At 35.2% G+C, this 17087-nt stretch overlaps 2 long non-coding RNA genes across 2 annotated transcripts; both read left to right on the top strand.

Moving 5' to 3' along the window:
- Positions 1 to 293: 293 nt before the first annotated feature.
- LOC149616348 (uncharacterized) lies at positions 294 to 4732 on the top strand. The gene is made up of 2 exons (XR_016375825.1): positions 294 to 400; positions 456 to 4732. It is a non-coding gene; the product is annotated as an uncharacterized LOC149616348 (long non-coding RNA).
- On the top strand, positions 4243 to 4732 carry LOC149616347 (uncharacterized). Its single transcript, XR_016375824.1, has 2 exons — positions 4243 to 4372; positions 4464 to 4732. It is a non-coding gene; the product is annotated as an uncharacterized LOC149616347 (long non-coding RNA).
- Positions 4733 to 17087: the final 12355 nt, after the last annotated feature.

The following is a 17087-nucleotide window of genomic DNA, read 5'->3' as shown; positions in this document are numbered from 1 at the left end:
CACCAATTAATCTACTTAAGCTTACAAATCGAATGAGCTATGCTTCATTACTGTAAAATGTTTCATTCGTGCGCTAATTAATTAATTGACTTTAAACAAACTATTATTTGTTGTGAAAATACATGAGACAAAATACATGTATGTTTGATAGGGGTTGAAGTTACTAATTATGAACCGTTTTTGTTATAAAATTGAAGCCAATCACATAAAAGATTTATAAATGTTTTAGCAAATATTACAGACATGTTAAGCTATTTAGATATTTGCTGTTTTACATCAACGAGGGAACCCATTTTCGATGTTGTGAAGCATGCATACTCATCACTCATCATTACAATTCCAAGCTCGTACTCAAGCTATGAGCTGCACGGTACCAAATCTCCAAGATATTAATGCTGTGGTAATTTAGGTCGTCGTAATATTCGCAATACTTATGTGGACACTCATTTAAACAGAGCTGTGATGGAAAAGCAAAGGCCAGAAGAAAGATAGTCAAGCTCCAGCAATGTTTTATTTCATTTACACTAACATTTGAAAGATTGAAAAGAAAACATCTAGCATAAAATTTACCTTATTAATTAGTAAATTCATGGTTGAGCTTATAAACTTGGTTCATTGCTGGGAAGGAACTTTGAACAAATTCATTCTTGCCAACCATTAGGATGTTTTCATCAAAACTATTATAATTATAGCGTAAGTAAATTTATTCAAGTACAGAAACTTTCACTATTTTTCTCTTTAAGGTAATCAAACGGCTTAACCTAAAAAGTGATAACTACGCAAAAAAACGGAACACTAGTCTCTTTTGAAAACATGTTTACTGTTGGTTACATGCGCGTTCTTCGCAAAATACCGAGGTTTTCAGGCTCTCCAGTTTTGGGGAACTTATCTTGTTTACAAGTGATGAACCACCATCATAACACGTTGTTTACACAAATAAACCTCAACGGTAGAAAAATACGGGACGTATGTTTCTTCCGGGAAAACTGCTTTTCACGGTTTTCATGGCTAATTGGAGAAGTAAAGGAAGTAGCTCTGGTGGTTGTTACCTTGACGTCACATGAACGTCATGTCTTTTCATAACACGAAATTAGCTCAGCCAGGCTTGAGAAATAACAATTAACTATAAAAAAACGAGTTTTGCTTCGCAGTCCTTAAAAACTGCATATATACACAATCCTTTGCGAAACAAGGTCACTTTTTCAAACCCACAAAGGGCCAGGAATTAGAAATTATTATATGTATTGCAGTTTAATCAATATGGGAAATTTGGTTTTAATTGCGTAGTTCAAAAATTTGTTATGATTAGAAATTTTACAACAAAAACTGGTATAAATGTGGAGTTTCGGAACAAACGGCTAAAATCAAGGACAATGATGAGTCGAGTTCAAATTGAAGTTTAAAACTCATACAGGCTGTAACAACACGCATATAAGAACCCCTATTCTGATTCCTGAATGTATGATAACGACACTGCTTTTAAAGCCACAAATAAGAATGATGGATCTCATTTTAGGAGTAGCAAAGCGACATTTTAGTCGAAATAAATGTTCTTCTTATCTGTTCCACCCTGAATAATTAAAATGCTAAAAGCTCATTTTGAATTTGTTCACCTTAATTATTTGACATGGATACGTTTCTACGAGAACAGATTCTATACGATTTCATACATGAAAATCTGAGCTCCCTTTATCTTGGGATTTTCTTAATGGAGGGATAGTGCAAAATTTAAAGCATTTCTGGACTTTTTTACTCAGTATATGAGAGGTTTTCATCTCCCCCCACCCCCCGCTGGATAGAAGAAATCGAAAATCACCTTCCATGACATAGCTATTAGAAAACTATACGAGTTTAATAAAAAAGTCTTTAGTCGAGGGTTAGTTATGGCACACGAATTGATTCCTAATAGAAACAATAGGTTTAGAGCGGTTAAGGAAAAGTGGGAAAAAACTCCTGAAAAGGTTAGGGAAGAAGCATGCGATAGGTCCAAAGGGGTATACCAACAGCCTCCACGTAAAAAGCCCAATTTGAAACGTGCCAAATCAAACACCACAACTAATAGTGGGGAATTTCTATTAGTAAGCTCTGAACCGAAACAAAAGATATTTAGAAAGACTGCTCTCTATAGCTTAGGAAAAAGGGAGTTGGAAATTTTGCGAGGGACATCTTTTTTCTTTGACAGTATGCTAATAGGTTATCTAGATCTTCTAAAAATTAAATATCCAGGGTTCATACGAAATTTCCAAACCCAATTTCCCTGATATTTCCAGGTTTTCCAGAGTACTTCTTATAAATTTCCAGGTGCATTTTTTGCATTGGAGGAGTGTTATAATTTCAAATAGGGTAACCAGACTATACCTACAACCACATTATATAGGCTCATGCCTCTGTGGTTGCCAGTAGCTTTGGTTACGAAATAAATATTATATGTTTACCATTCTTTGTTAGGTTATAATAGACAGTACCAAAATACAGAATTCCAGACACCAGGGCTGATACTCACTCATACGCTCAATTTTAGTTGAATAAGTGACTAATTAATTTAGAAATAGTAAGCAAAAAGTGACTAAATAGGGGCAAATTAAGCCGAATTAAGCTATAAAAAAAAGGCCACTTGAAATTAAATGTTTTCAGAGATGACCGATTTAAAAGATATTTTGAAGGTTAGTGTCGTAATTTAGCCCAATATATGGTCTTAGATATTTCCAGTCAAAGGAAAGATCACCTTATAAAAGGTCTACGGCGAAATTCAATTACAGAATTCAAAGCAATTGATGCCGTTTTAAATCAAAAACAAAACATTCATTTGAACTGGATTCATTTTAAATAATAAGTTAAACATTTGCTGAGCGAGCGAAGCGAGCTCCACGATTTTGGGGTTTGATCAACTTTGATCTCGCTATTTTTGCGTTTAAACCGTCATAAGACTATTTTTTCGTGCACCAAATTAGATTATGGGTCCCACTGAAGTATATTTGTTTCACTTTATTTAATTTCCCTGATTTTTTGGAAAAAAAATTAATTTTCCCTAATTTTTCGAAGAAATTTTCGTTTTCCCTGATATTTCCCTGATTTTTTTCCTCTACACCAATTTCCCTGATATTTCCAGGTTTTCCCTGTTTTCCATGTTCGTATGAACCCTGAATATCCTACATTCGAATTTGAATCACATGATTTCTACAGCCACATAAAACGAGTGCTATCAGTAAGTCCCGCGCGGAGCACGGTCTGGCTAGAGAGGGCTTTTGAAAAGTTGCAGTGCAAGAAGCTATATCAGAAGAAAATATTTTCTTCTGGCTATATTTAATACTAATTCAAGAAAGCGCTCACTTCTTTATGATAGGTTTTAAGGTCTTAGAAACTGATTATCTAACCATTGAACTGAGTGTTTATTATCTTTAGGGGATTTCAATCCAACTCCAAAAACTCTTAAAAAAACAGTTTCGGGTAATTATAGGGGGAAACATTCCGAAGAAATAGAAAACATTACAGACGCTTTCAATCTAGCTACAGGGAACATTAAACCAGTTTGGTTAGTAAATTCGGCAGATAATAATTTTCCAAAACAAAGTAACGGTTATGACTGCGGGCCAATAACATGTTTGTACGCAAAATGGTTAGTTGCAGGTTACCCTGGGAAAGAAAAGGCAACAAATGACATATTAATCTGTAGGGAAATTTATAAAATAGATATAGAAAGCTGTAAAAGATTACATAATTAACCCATAAACCGGTACAGCGTCTAAGATATAAGACACCCATATTAGGCTTGGGATCCAAGACTTAAGAAACCCAAATTAGGCTTGGGATCCTAGACTAAAGAAACCCACCCCTGGCTAGCCTTGCATGGCTATCGGGCGTGGCCCCTAGGCGATGGGGTTGCCAATTCTTCACAGAACTGGTAGTGGCACAGCCACCATGGACCAAGGCAAGGACTATATTTAAAGGGTTCCACATCCATAAGTCACTTTGTCAGGGTGTAATCGTGTTACCTACTTAACCTGTACTAGGTGAAACTAATTGGTTAATATAAATAAAATAGTTGTTTTAATCATCTGTACAACATCTGTACCAAAGTATAACTAAAAAAGCAGGATAAACACTTTTACAGGGGCTACGGGTTTCAATGTAGGTTTCCCTCACCCTATAGGCTGTCTTGTCCCGACAGAAAATATTTATTTTGTATTCCGCAACCATAAGGGTAACAAATTGAAAAGGGGAAATTTATAAGAAATAATTCATTGCGTATTAAAAGAGACCGGGTAATAATTTCTATGTGGTCTTTGAGGTGTACCACTGTTTTCATTCGTAAACAAACTAGTTTTAAGTTTCCATTGCAACAGTTACTTAGTCGAACGCCGGAAATAAAAATGTGAGAATTCAACATATTATTTTCAAAAAGTAATTATGTTTAAACAGTTCAGATAAAGAAACTAAATTTATACTAAATTTCTTTCCTTAAGGTTCAGCGACTTATTAGTTACAGCCAAAGTTTCTTCTACGAGGCGAGTAGGGAAATCTTACAAAGAAGAAAGTTCCAGTTACGAAGTGATGGAAAGCGCCAAAAAATGGGAGATGTTAAAATCAACTATTCTTAAACTAACTGCTTATAAAACAAATTTCTGTAATGAGTAAAAATCAATTCATAGTTTGTATGAAAAGGAATACACAGCATTGCCGCATAAACTAAAAATATGCCGATAATTTAAAATAAATATATTCGAGATATTCAGCCTTTTGCCCCTTTGATTAACATTCATTAATCAGAGTACGAATGAAACATTTTACAGTAATGAGGCATAGCTCCTTCGATTTGTATGCTTGAGTGGAATAAATGACGTAAGTTTCAAGGAAATTCACCGTTAGGGGGCCGAGTTATTCCCCCTTTTTACTTAAAATTAATTAATTAATTAGCGCACGAATGAAACATTTTACAGTAATGAAGCATAGCTCATTCGATTTGTAAGCTTGAGTAGGTTAATTGGTGAAATTTTCAAGGAAATTCACCGTTGGGGGGCCGAGTTATTCCCCCTTTTTACTTAAAGTTAATTAATTAATTAGCGCACGAATGAATCATTTTACAGTAATGAAGCATAGCTCATTCGATTTGTAAGCTTGAGTAGATTAATTGGTGAAAGTTTCAAGGAAATTCACCGTTAGGGGGCCGAGTTATTTCCCCCCTTTGTTTAAATTTAATTAATTAATTAGCGCACGAATGAAACATTTTACAGTAATGAGGCATGGCTCATTCGATTTGTAAGCTTGAGTAGATTAATTGGTGAAAGTTTCAAGGAAATTCACCGTTGGGGGGCCGAGTTATTCCCCCTTTTTACTTAAAGTTAATTAATTAATTAGCGCACGAATGAAACATTTTACAGTAATGAGGCATGGCTCATTCGATTTGTAAGCTTGAGTAGGTTAATTGGTGAAATTTTCAAGGAAATTCACCGTTGGGGGGCCGAGTTATTCCCCCTTTTTACTTAAAGTTAATTAATTAATTAGCGCACGAATGAATCATTTTACAGTAATGAAGCATAGCTCATTCGATTTGTAAGCTTGAGTAGATTAATTGGTGAAAGTTTCAAGGAAATTCACCGTTAGGGGGCCGAGTTATTTCCCCCCTTTGTTTAAATTTAATTAATTAATTAGCGCACGAATGAAACATTTTACAGTAATGAGGCATGGCTCATTCGATTTGTAAGCTTGAGTAGATTAATTGGTGAAAGTTTCAAGGAAATTCACCGTTGGGGGGCCGAGTTATTCCCCCTTTTTACTTAAAGTTAATTAATTAATTAGCGCACGAATGAAACATTTTACAGTAATGAGGCATGGCTCATTCGATTTGTAAGCTTGAGTAGATTAATTGGTGAAAGTTTCAAGGAAATTCACCGTTAGGGGGCCGAGTTATTTCCCCCCTTTGTTTAAATTTAATTAATTAATTAGCGCACGAATGAAACATTTTACAGTAATGAGGCATGGCTCATTCGATTTGTAAGCTTGAGTAGATTAATTGATGAAAGTTTCAAGGAAATTCACCGTTGGGGGGCCGAGTTATTCCCCCTTTTTACTTAAAGTTAATTATTTAATTAATTAGAGTGCGAATGAAACATTTTACAGTATCAATTAAGAGTACGAAGAGCAAAAGAGTAGAATTTACATTAGTTAGGTGTCGGGGGGGGGGGGGGTTAGGGCGAATTGGTATTCTGCCAGAAACAGTTATTTCATAGGTCTGAAGCAATTTTTCCGTCGCGAGTCTGGGAGAATTTTTGACTCGGTTTTTTCATTCTGCTGGCATACCATTCTGCTAGATTGACGGCGGTACCCCGAGTCCCCGTCTCCCCGATACACTAAAGACCGAGGCTTAAACCTCGTAGCTCGCGGCCATCTTTATTGTTTACATCATGGGCTCGTCACTACAGGGTAGGAAATAAGACAGGTTTACAAGTCCCAAACCAGTTTATTAATTGCTCGGACCAGTTTATTTATTCCAAAAGTTGGGGTCAGTGGTATGAGGGAGCACTTTATTAATTATGGTTTTTGGAAAAAATAGACGGTGGGACCAGTTTATAAATTCGGGGTTCCTTATTAGAATTTTTCTAGCTCAACACATTTTCTACCAATTCTACTCATAGGTAGTTAGTACTCCTTGGCTACAACTTCCCTACAAAAGTTTTGTATTCTATTGACTATTGATCTTGTCTAGCGTCTATACTCTAGAATGAGTCTCTTGTAGTCGACAGTCTAGACCATAGCCAGTACTAGTTGTCAGTAGTCGTATTTCTCAGTAGTGTATGGTCACATTAGAAGATTTTGATCTGGCTTACTGATAGCGAGAGAAGATATTGCCACCGAATTTATGTAAAATGCAATAAGGAATAAGGATAGTTCAGAAAAGGATTAAGAACTTCAAATATCATTAGACATGTTGATTGATATTTAGTGGCAACTAGTTGAAAAATTGTGATAAGAAATAAAAGTTAACTGTTATGGATGGTTATATGCTACTTTTTCCTACAGTAAAAAATTCAAATTCAATTACAATTTTCAGCTTCTTTACTTTTGTGTCTTTACGTGCTTTTTATTCTCACCATTTTAGAAATTTAATTTATAGTGGGACCGGTAAAATAATAATTAATGCGAGGGTCACTGGTCCCAAGGACCACCACCACATCCGCGACACCAATTCGCCGCCGCCATGGATTAAATATACCTTACAGGGATAGTTATGTCCCCCAACATTTTAGTATATCACGAGTTGAACACGTTTGTTTCAAACAAGGCAGCCAGATATTTCCGCCGTTCCCCAAATTTACTGATTCATCCGGAAGTAGATTCTTGATATGTCGCCATCTCGCGTCGACCGCGTGAGATGATAAAACCGTTAAATCGCGTGTTTTCGAAAAAATCGGGCGTTTTCAAACATGTTGCAAAGAATTTGTCAATTAGATGATTTAATTCATGTTAATTTTAGGGATTGTAGCATTACTACTTGAACTAAATACAGTAAGTAACCTTTTCACATATTTGTATTATATAACCCCGTGCATCAGTATTTTTGAAACTTCCGGTCTTTGACAATAGTGACCGACAGGGGCGCCTGGAACAAATATTTTACCCCTGTAAGGTATATTTAATCCATGCCGCCGCCCACTCCGAAACAGACGAGCGCCTGAAAGGCTCAACCGATGAGACAGCAGCTAAACCAAGTTTTCACCATAATAACAATAACCTCATGAAGGACAGTATAAATAATAAGTTTAAACAAACTTTTCACCATAATAACAATAACCTCATAAAGGACAGTATAAATAATGACTTTAAACAAACTTTTCACCACAATAACAATAACCTCATAAAGGACAGTATAAAATAGTGAGTTAAACGAAGTTAAATCTGAATTACAATCTATCTCATTAAGCTCAACCAAACTGTTACAAATGCATAGCGCAATATTACAAGTTGCCAATGATCTTCGAATTTTATTGTTAAACCCTCACATTATCTTAAGACTCATACAGTCACTGGGTTTTAATCTCACGGGAGAGTATTGCTATATTCGTAATTCCCGCCTATTCCAACACAACCTAGATGGCGCCCCATCCTCAGATATCGATTGATTGTAACCCCCATTTTCTAAGCATGAGATATAGAGATAGAGAGAACATTCCTCACTTCTTTATCCGCACTCAAGCGGCATCCTTGCCACTGAATGAAACGAATGACCATAATCATATGGTAGAATAAATCTTGGATACTGATTAGTATATCTCGCCTAATTAATCCGCCAAGACTTGAACACTACAGTTTATTACTTATTTAATTAAACTGTAAACAAAATTCTTACTAGATTGGTTTTATTCATAATCGGAATGCTATTTTATAAACAATGGAAAAAAACCTGAAAATTTTAAATTTGTCGGGGTCAATGAATTTAGTAATACTAATTCTAGTCACTAGAGGGCGCGAAAAGTGTAATCTGGCCGGGGCCATCTTGTTTTATAAAGCAAACAGTCTACCCTTTAGAGATATAGCATTCATGGACTGAAGAAGTCACACTCCCCTCACGTCAAGAAAGACTTCCTAGAGGGGAGCTCGAGATTTCTAACAGTGTTAGGAAAGGGGAAAAAATTTAACCCCCCATCCATGGAGCTAGAAGGAGTTCTTACCCCAGCAGAGACGTACGCTATACCAGCTATTGTAATTGTTTACTTCCTCGGCTAATTTAATGGACTTCTGGTATACAGTACGAAGTTAACGTTCAACTGCACATGAAAGCCTTAAATTTCACGCAACATAAACCTTGCATACTATTTTAGAAGGCAATTAGAGACCTCAAGCGTATAAAGAAGGTCAAGCCTTAGTTTTACAGGGAGTTTCAGTTATGTTATAAAGAACGACTAAATTTCCTTACTTTATACAAACTTGGTAAATGAATCAGCCTTTACGAGATAAGCAAGCGTTGTCAGCTCATGTTTCGGTACAATACATGAAGGATGACATTTCGAACATTTGACATACTTTAGCATTACTTATAAATTAACACATGGATCACTTTGAACGGAATCGCCAAAAAACAGGTAAAAAGGTTGACTAGTTTACGCCGGAATAATTCGAGACTCAGAGAAGCTCATTTAAAGTATGCGAAAAAATTGCTACATTCGAGTGGTGCGAATTCGCAGTTTTCTGACCCTTTACAGTAAGCACTTGAGTGCCTTGAACTTCCCCTAACTGTAACACAAAATTAGTAGGGGAAATGCAATTGCGAAACTGAAGCGTGAAAGTAGAACCAGCTCTATTTTTCATAGCGTGGCTCAATTAAGAGAAACAAAATTGGTTTTTTTCGTGATTGCGCGAACTGTTTGACCTGTCGTTAAAACACTCCTGGACACCACGGAAAAATGTTACAAAAAGTTCGTCATTGAATAGCAATAAAAATGCATATTCGGTGAAAATAAATTTGGAGAAATTATTCCACTTGACTCAGAGAGGTAAAGTTTTAGTTATACCATCTTTTGTAAGTCAATGAGATAGATAGAGTTACAATTCAAATCGGCTTACCGCGAAACACATTGCTTTTATTAAGCACGTTTATCAAAACATGACAGCACCATCTGTGAGCCTCTAGCGGAACTAATTACAACTTTTACTTGTTTATTTGCAATCAGAAACATCGTTATGATTTTTATATCATCTATTTATTAGATTAAAAAGGACTAAAGTTTTTATTATTTAACTCGCGTATTTTATTTAACACGTTTAAAAACTATCTTGACAGCTTGTTACACAGATTATAGCAGCAGACGGTAATAAAAAGTTCTTAGGGTGGCGCTACCCGTATTTGATAAAGATTCATGCTCGAAAAAAGGTGTATCGCGAAACGTCAATCTCGAGATTTCACGTTGTGACTCTAGGTTTAATATATATATTCTATCTCATTGGTGTAAGTAGCTTTACACTGGCAACGAAAAGATTCTTGAAACCACTACTTCTTCATACAAACGCGGTATTAAACAAGTTGCGAAAACTAATATATTACCTGTCCTAGTCGAGTGGAGGGCTACTTACAAACTTATACTATATGCAATTATTGCTTTTTTTATAAGCAACGCATAAGTGAAAAATAATAAACTATTGAAGCATTCATTATTCAAAGCTATGGTCCCAACTAGGTTGGCATGAAAACACCGTCCTCTCGTTATACTTCAACGATATGTTCATAGCTGCAGCATAACTGATGATGCCTGTCAATTCCAAAGCTGATTCATCTCTACTAAGAGCAACGAGAACAGTAAGAATGGACGCTTCTAACCCGATTACGGTCGGATCTTAAAGTGTTAGAGTCACCAAAAATCGCTATTTTTAAAACTAAAATGTTTTATTTTCATCTGAAAGATCAAATGTTTCTGATTCAGAATATCTATTTATATAATGCATTATAATTTTTCAAATATTATTAAAACCCCGGCTTTCGGAACCTACTCGCAGAATTTTTTCAAACTATTTTGACAGTTAAATTTCGCGGTACTCCATATACCCCTGGTGACGTCACGATTCGAGCGCGCGTGAGGACGCGGCACGCGCGACTCCGCAAGTACTTTTTTTTATTGATTGGTGGTGATCGAATTTGACGCGCGCGCAATGTTTAAAAACTAGGCTTAGCTCTCGTAATGAAATCTGTCTCGCGCTGGTCAACCTCTTATGACGTCACCAGGGGTTTATTTATAATTTATTCCGTCTTAATGAGGTATGTGAAATATCAATTTTCTTTTCCATATTACAAAATGAATAAATTTCTATAAGACTTTTTACCTTGGATCTACTGTTATTATAACCCAATTGATGTTTTAAAACGAAAATTAGCCACTTTTCAAAAAACGTGGCACTAACACTTTAACAAACCCCGATTTACTTGCCATAATGGCATTTGGCTCTATTATAAAACCTAAAACTCTTTCTTTTAATGTGTATTTAACTTTAATAATAATATCTCTTCACAGTGGAAACCAAAAACATACCACAACACTCAATTCACCTCATCTGGGCCTCTAGTGTTTACTTTCCGGTCCAATGCGAAGAGATACAACGTCATGGAAATAATGAAACTAAGTATTACCTTCATTTATGTTATTTGAAGTCACTATGTAAAGATTGGAGCCTATGTGGTATTAATAAAAACTTTCTTTGTAGACAAAGTCGGGAAAAAGTAAGAGATAAGTGTAGAATATTAAATGCCTGAAGTAACAGATATTAAATTTTCACTTTTGAACACATGATTATAAAACATCAATTATTTGAAAAAATTCTTATCTTAGTTTTTTTCACCAAAATTACATTAGTAAAAATATTTTAATATGACACTTATATATCATTTTAAAAATAATACGCGTTTTCCATTTTTTCTCTCAAATATTCCAATCAGGTTGAGCCCTATAAGGAGAATAAAATGGACAGAAAAACGTTAATAGCTGATGAAGTAAAAACCGTATCAAAACAAGAAGTGTTCGTTAATTTCAAAGTTTTCGAAGTTTCAAAAATTGAAGTAATGTATAGCTCTCTAAAGATCACGATCAATCTACAGATCTTTTCGACACCAATATCAACATCACAATAAAACTGCCTATGTTACTTTCCGCTTCGCAATATTTCTCATTTAAAAATATAAAAATTAAACTAGTAAATCTCAATTTTTTCAGATATGCAAGTATTTGAACCTTCATAAAGACCATGTCAGTCTCTCCTCCCTGGTAAAACGTAGTATCAAGCTAGTATCATTTAAAAAATTCTTGAAGAAGCCTTTTTCTAGAGCTAATATTGGGGGCAAAATACTAGAGTAAATAATGTTAAAAAAAAATTTCCGCATATGAAATTTTGGTGAAAAAAACTAAGATAAGAATTTTTTCAAATAATTGATGTTTTATAATCATGTGTTCAAAAGTGAAAATTTAATATCTGTTATTTCAGGCATTTAATATTCTACACTTATCTCTTACTTTTTCCCGACTTTGTCTACAAAGACAGTTTTTATTAATATCTGTTACTTCAGTCTTAATATTAATTAAAATAGTTTAGAAACCTTAGGAGAGAAATCGTTTTAGGGCGTTGCACTTTCATTAGTAAAAGCTTTTGAACTGACCAAGCATCTATTACATAACTTCAAACCTCACTGCTTGACTTGACAATCAACGTCCAGTCAAACTAAAATTGCTTTCCCGTCATTTTCACATGCAAATCACAGAGCAAGCGGTAGTTATACCACAAAAAGATTAAGTAGACCTGAGCATTCCATAGATCTGAGCACCAACAGATGTCAAAAAATTGTCCACCAACACAAGTCATATGCTTATCGGCAGTCTAGCTTAATTACCCGCCATCGGTAATCTAGCTTAATTACCCGCCATCGGTAGTCTAGCCTAATTACCCGCCATCGGTAATCTAGCTTAATTACCCGCCATCGGTAATCTAGCTTAATTACCCGCCATCGGTAATCTAGCTAAATTACCCGCCATCGGTAATCTAGCTTAATTACCCGCCATCGGTAATCCAGCTTAATTACCCGCCATCGGTAATCCAGCTTAATTACCCGCCATCGGTAATCCAGCTTAATTACCCGCCATCGGTAATCCAGCTTAATTACCCGCCATGGGTAATCTAGCTTAATTACCCGCCATCGGTAATCTAGCTTAATTACCCGCCATCGGTAATCTAGCTTAACTACCCGCCACCGGTAATCTAGCTTAATTACCCGCCACCGGTAATCTAGCTTAATTACCCGCCACCGGTAATCTAGCTTAATTACCCGCCATCGGTAATCTAGCTTAATTACCTGCCATCGGTAATCTAGCTCAATTACCCGCCACCGGTAATCTAGCTTAACTACCCGCCACCGGTAATCTAGATTAATTACCCGCCACCGGTAATCTAGCTTAATTACCCGCCACGAGTAATCTAGCTTAATTATCTGTATTCGTTAATCTAGCTTAATTACCCACCACGGGTAATCTAGCTTAATTATCTGTATTCGTTAATCTAGCTTAATTATCTGTAATCCTTAATCTAGCTTAGTTAACTGTAATCGTTAATCTAGCTTAATTACCTGTAATCGTTACTCTAGCTTAATTACCTGTAATCGTTAATCTAGCTTAATTACCTGTAATCGTTACTCTAGCTTAATTACCTGTAATCGTTAATCTAGCTTAATTACCTGTAATCGTTAATCTAGCTTAATTACCTGTAATCCTTAATCTAGCTTAGTTAACTGTAATCGTTAATCTAGCTTAATTACCTGTAATCGTTACTCTAGCTTAATTACCTGTAATCGTTACTCTAGCTTAATTACCTGTAATCGTTACTCTAGCTTAATTACCTGTAATCGTTAATCTAGCTTAATTACCTGTAATCGTTAATCTAGCTTAATTACCTGTAATCGTTAGTCTAGCTTAATTACCTGTAATCGTTAGTCTAGCTTAATTACCTAAAATCGTTTAGAGAGAGTAAAATCAGATAAAAGTCCGCGGTAAAACAGCGTATGTGCAATAGTGGCTTTCTCCTCGGCTTTATCCACGGTAAAACGCCGTAAGTCCAACAGTATGACATATACACTCTAAGAAATGGAAGTGTTAAAAAAGTGTTAAAACGGTGTAAACACCGTAAAAACACCCAAAAGAGAGTTTTATTACCTTGAGTTTTTAGGGGCCAATTTAAAGTGTAAATTCGGTGTAAAATAACACTTTTAAAACACCGTTTTGAAATTAAACATGTAAAATTATAGTATACTGCGGGTTTCTTGAAAAAGGTCTTTCTTTTTCATTAATGTTTTAATATTAAAGTCAATCCGAACAGTAAAACATTATTGAAAACCTTAATTTTTAAACATTTTTTAAAGATGATATTCATGAAAGAATATATTTTTATCCTTTAAATAAAATTAACAAGGAAATTGGTAATCCGACGGTATTGTACATTCATAAAGCACTGCTAAACGTGTTAGGTGGCACTCTGAAAAGCGTTATGCGACACTCTTAAAAGTGTTATGCGACACTCTCGCAGTGGCGTCGCTAGGCCTTTTATGGGGGCTATAGCGCCCCCAAATTTCAAAGTTAGCCCCCTCAAAAGAATCTGTAAACTATACCAAAAAATTGCTCGTAGCCCCTAAAATTCTTTACAATGTAGTGTATAAAAATTATAATGAAAAGTTCGTTAAGTTTCATCTTTGTAGAGATGAATTTCAATATCAAACAGTAGTGGGGACTAAAAGCAAACGAAAACTAAACTTAAAAAAGACGAGTGAAATTCTTTCATCCACAATTGTCTCATAGTCAATAACTCGGTTCCGTTCTCTTTATCAATAAAAGTTTGTATATCTTTTATATACGAATCATAAGATTAAGCCCCCCCCCCCCAAATTTCAAGCCCTAGCAACGCTATTGCACTCTTGAAAGTGTTACGCGATACTTTTTAAAGTATTGTGTGACACTAAAAAAACGAGACTAGGTTAGGTACTGACCTCACAGTAGGGCGACTATTATTATTATTGTTACTATTGGGGAGAGGGGGCTCACATCCTTGCACCGATGCCTGAGGCATATTGTGCACCCTCATATTCAGGCCTTGAAGAGACCTGTGACCGCGGTGTAGCGTAGAACTCGTTCCACCGTTATGGACTATAAACGCCAGCTTGAGAGGCCAACATGTAGGGCACATGCTTTTGTGACATGTCTTATCTTTATTTTGAGAAAAATTAGAGTAGAAAATGGTTTTTTTTTTTGAAATATTTTACAGTAGATTAGGTCAAAGGCGTTTCTGGTGTTCGAAAAACTCTTCGTGAAAAGAGATTGTTAAATTTAACAAGTTCGTGTGCATCTACTGCTGGGATATTATAGCCTCCAAAACCGATTTAACACCCGATGCATTTATACTAATTTAAAACTTTCTGCCTTTTCAGAAGTTATTAAGTCGGTGAAAACGATCAACTGATCATGCAGATTCACGCTGGATTTTATGCAGTTTCACATTGCATGAGAGAACTACCCTTGCATAAAGGGGTATAGCTCTGCATGTTAGAACTGTCCTCTTAAGTTCTCTCAAGGTGGAACCTTGCTATTAATATAGCGCTATTCGCGAATAAATCAAACACTCTGAAAGGTGTCACGCGACACTCTTAAAGGTGTTATACGACGACCTGAAAGGTGTTATGCGTCACTTAGAAACGTGTTATGCTACACTCTTAAAAACGTTATTTAAACTCGGAAATGTGCTATTCTACACCTTTAAAGGAGTTGCACAACACTCATATGAGAGTAAAAAATTAACTTTTAGTTCGATATAAGAGTTAAAAAGGTGTTAAAATACACCTCTATTGCACCATTTTATTCTTATCTTTAACACCAATTTCTCAAATAAGTGTTATTAAACCCTTTCAGGGGTGTAAATGAACACCTGTAACGGTGTCAAATTTGGACCCATATAAACTACTTTTAAAGGTGTTAAAGCACACCCCAATTTCTTAGAGTGTACTACTATCCTACCAAATAATCTACCACTCTTAAAAGGTGTTAAACTGCACCTCTGTTGCACAATTTTATACTTATCTTTGCCACCAATTGCTCAAATAAGTGTTATTAAACCCTTTCAGGGGTGTAAATGAACACCTGTAACGGTGTCAAATTTGGACCCATATAAACTACTTTTAAAGGTGTTAAAGCACACCCCATTTTTTTGAGTGTAAGTGTGATTATATCCCTTCAGGGGAGTAAATGTACACCTGTAACGGTGTCAAATTTGGACCCATATAAAGTACTTATAAAGGTGTTAAATCACACTCCAATTTCTTAGAGTGTAGGGTGCAACAACGTAAGTCAAAGCATGATTAAAAAACATGAAATTTAGCACTTAAACTTAATTTTTCTCAAAAACCTTAAAAATGGTCCTAGAAAAAGGTTTATATTTTGATATAAAACCGTTCCCAAACGTAACAAACGAATATTTCATTTCAAAACGGTTGCGACAAAATGGGTAAAATGGAGAAAAACTCCCATGTTATTTCTATGGGAAAATTTGAACGTTTTCACAAAAAACACTGACAAATTTTATTGAAATGAAAACCACCCTTAGCAACTTTATTTTTTATAAAATTAACTAATGGGTGGATCTTTTTGAAATTTTAAACACAGATTGAGGGTCCGAATTGTAGTTCTGTGGAATATTTTCAAAACAGTTGAAACAATACAAAAAAAGTTACATCCAAACAAAAAACCCTCCTATACATTAAAGTCAGTATGAAGTCTTATCTAAGAGAGCTATCGCTCTCCTAGAATAAACTAATTAATAATCGATTTAACGAGTTGGGAATCCAAAATAAACCTCTCGGAGTTGAAACTAGTTTAGAGGGTTTATTAAATTATAAAACAAATATAATTGATATTAATTAATTTAATCGTCGATAATTTGCCTTAACTCTAGTTAAGTTAAGTCGTTTTGAGAAACGTTATTCCTAAAATCATTTTAAACATAGATATTGTTAACATTTGACTTCTAGCGTACACCTTTTTCACAATTTTTGGAAATTTACAGTATATCGAGATCAGAGCTATCAACCCAGTTTACAGGGTTAATTAAATTATCAAACAAATATAATTGATATTAATTATTTTAATCGTCATTAATTTGCCTTAATTCCAGTTAAGTCGTCTTGAGAAACGTTATTCCTAAAATCATTTGAAACATAGCTATTGTTAACGTTTGACTTCTAGCGTACACCTTTTTCACAATTTTTGGAAGTTTACAGTATATAAGGCGATTAGTTTACAGCAGTTTATAAGAAAACCCACAATTGCGTGAAACTTTGGTTGGAAAAACTGCCATTGGGAGGCTAGACGTTTCTCGTAACCCTAGACGATCGCAGTGTATATTTTAACTCTAACGATGATAAAGGAGTAGAAGCCAATATTGCTTTTTGAGAACACGTTTGATCTAATTTACCAACAGACCCAATAAACAAAATGGCTTGGTCTCGTCGCCATCAAAGGGATAGGATCACGTGACTAATGAAGTTGACTGTAGTACCATCTGTCGTTGAGCGACGAAAATAA

Source organism: Phalangium opilio, unplaced genomic scaffold (genome assembly GCF_054372755.1).
Source record: "Phalangium opilio isolate 3A_F unplaced genomic scaffold, DU_Popi_V2 ptg000217l_1, whole genome shotgun sequence".
In the NCBI taxonomy this organism is placed as follows: Eukaryota; Metazoa; Arthropoda; class Arachnida; order Opiliones; family Phalangiidae; genus Phalangium; species Phalangium opilio.
The sequence above is the reverse complement of the archived record's forward strand: the minus strand, read 5'-3'. Positions and strand labels throughout refer to the sequence as shown.